Below are 2,272 nucleotides of genomic sequence, written 5' to 3'. Positions count from 1 at the left end.
TTTTAATCAAACTTTTTTTTTGCCATTTTTCCGCTAGAGTCATTTTTCCATTCGTGTAAAACTTTTCTGGTTTCTCGGCGAAAAACTGCGACAAGTAATTTTCACATTCTTCTCTTAAAGCCAACTTTACTCCATTAAGGGAGTTCTGCGTTGACCGAAACAAATGGTAGTCCGATGGTGCAAGGTCAGTGCTATATGGTGGATGCATCAAAACTTCCCAACCAATCTCTCCAAGGTTTCGCCGAGTCATCAAAAATGCGTGTGGTCTAGCATTGCCCTAATGGAAGACGAAGCTCTTTCTGTTGATCAGTTCTGGACGTTTTTTTCGATTGCTTGCTTCAATCTCAGCAGTTGTTGACAGTAAAATTTATAATCAATCGTTTGACCATACTGGAGCAGCTAATAGTGGATGATTCCTTTCCAGTCCCACCAAAGCAAACACTCAGCATAATCTTTGAGACCATTTTTGAGTTTCACCACGCTTGGACCATGATCTGTTTCTCACATTATTATCATATTTGATTCATTTTTCATCTCCTGTTACCATTCGCTTCCGATTCGGTTCGATTTCATTTCGTTTCAGCAAATAATCGCAAATGTTAATTCGTTAATTGGTCAAATCGGACAACTATACCACATATCTCACATACAACCGATTATTTAAATTTTCGCCGAAAAGTTCTTACTCGAAACCGGTTTTATATATTCTCTTAGGCAAAGTTGCTCAGAGTAAACCGTAGAACATTTTCAGCATACGCGATTTTATAGAAAAAAAAATCGATAATATACAAATAGGTACATATCAAACCAAGACGTATTAAATTATTTTTATAACTATTCTGAAACTCAATACACCGCTAAGAAAAGCTCTTAATTTAAAAGCCAAAACGCTATATCTAAAGTAATGTTATACGCCAATCCTCTGACGCTCGAGTTTGTTGCTTAAGTCTTTTGTAAAGGATTGTGTGTAACCAAAAGGAGCTTCTTTGATTGTTACTATATAATATTATTTTATTTAATAGACAAATATATTCGACATTAATAATTTAACAGCACTGCACTGTGCACTAATACTACAACAATGCTCACAAATTCCTAAATCACTGTTGGGCCCTGTCTCTTATACACATCTACGTTTTTGTTATTATTATATTTTATAATAAAAAAACTATTTTTTAAACTTTATTTTAGTGATTTTATTATTAAAATTTTTTATTATACATTTTTTTAAATTTATTTTAACGCTTTTACTATTATTTTTTAAACATTTATTATTGCAACATACATTATTTTGTTTTTGTTTTTGTTGTATTTTTAATTTTTTGCACACTTTTACCTACCTCGTCTAATTATTTTCAAACTCAAAATCACTAGTGAATTAAAAAATTTTTCAATTAACAAAACTGAAAAAAGCTCACTAACTTCGTTCGCTCACTCGGTAGATTGGCTAAATACACCTTGTACGAGTACACAATTTTATTCAATAATCTGCAAGTAACTATCCGATTTAAGCGCTTTTGTTTGAATCAAAATCAACGAAACGTCTGTGTCGCCCGACAGCCAAGTGCGGAATGAATTGCGGCTGCTGCGCAAGCACTTTGATGGCATGAAACCTCCCGCAGCAACAAGTCACCCTAGCGAAGAAAAATAACTATGAAAATACCATAGATAACTGTCTATGTATATACGTATGCAGGCTTTCCAAGCAAGTAGCCAAGCATCTTACGAAAAGAGCCAGCTAACATCAAAGAGCACATGTCGACGCGTCAACGTAATTATAGACACACACATACGCACATTTAAAGGCAGCATATACTATACGTACAAATGTCGGTATCGCTCAATCGCCAAAGCGATAATATTTCAAAGCTTTCTTGTGCGAATATTTCTCTTTAGGAGTGTCTGGCAGATATGCCCATGCAAGAGACAATGTTAGCTTTCTTATCCTTTACAGCTTTTAGGCAGACAAACTTATTTACATATATATGGATATTGAATGTTGAGTTGAAATTTATAAAGCAGAATTTGGCTGAGCACAGTGGTGTATATTAAAGATTTTGTGCGATATCCAAAAGGTGAGAAGTTTAAAGACAGTAGGTATTATATGTATACATTGTATTCAAGTACATATGTATGTATATACGTATATAGCGATAGTCGAAAAGGTCTTTTCGTATTTTTAATCAAACTTTTTTTTTGCCATTTTTCCGCTAGAGTCATTTTTCCATTCGTGTAAAACTTTTCTGGTTTCTCGGCGAAAAACTGCGACAAG

General features: G+C 34.0%; 1 protein-coding gene across 2 annotated transcripts in view; it reads right to left on the bottom strand.

Annotated features, from left to right (window-relative positions):
• The window catches only part of LOC108965234 (alpha-tocopherol transfer protein-like), a 24,385-nt gene extending 22,832 nt beyond the window's left edge, over positions 1-1,553 (bottom strand). The window contains exon 1 of one of the 2 annotated variants that reach the window (XM_018927504.1): positions 1,341-1,553. The gene's annotated coding sequence lies outside the window, so the exon portion shown is untranslated. The remainder of the gene's footprint in view (positions 1-1,340) is intronic. The other variant, XM_018927509.1, reaches the window with a different exon arrangement.
• Between the last annotated feature and the right edge of the window lie 719 nt (positions 1,554-2,272).

The sequence above is a fragment of the Bactrocera latifrons genome, unplaced genomic scaffold (assembly GCF_001853355.1).
Source record: "Bactrocera latifrons isolate USDA-ARS-PBARC rearing strain unplaced genomic scaffold, ASM185335v1 scaffold_1, whole genome shotgun sequence".
Lineage (NCBI taxonomy): Eukaryota > Metazoa > Arthropoda > Insecta > Diptera > Tephritidae > Bactrocera > Bactrocera latifrons.
This window is presented reverse-complemented; position numbering and strand designations above follow the sequence as displayed.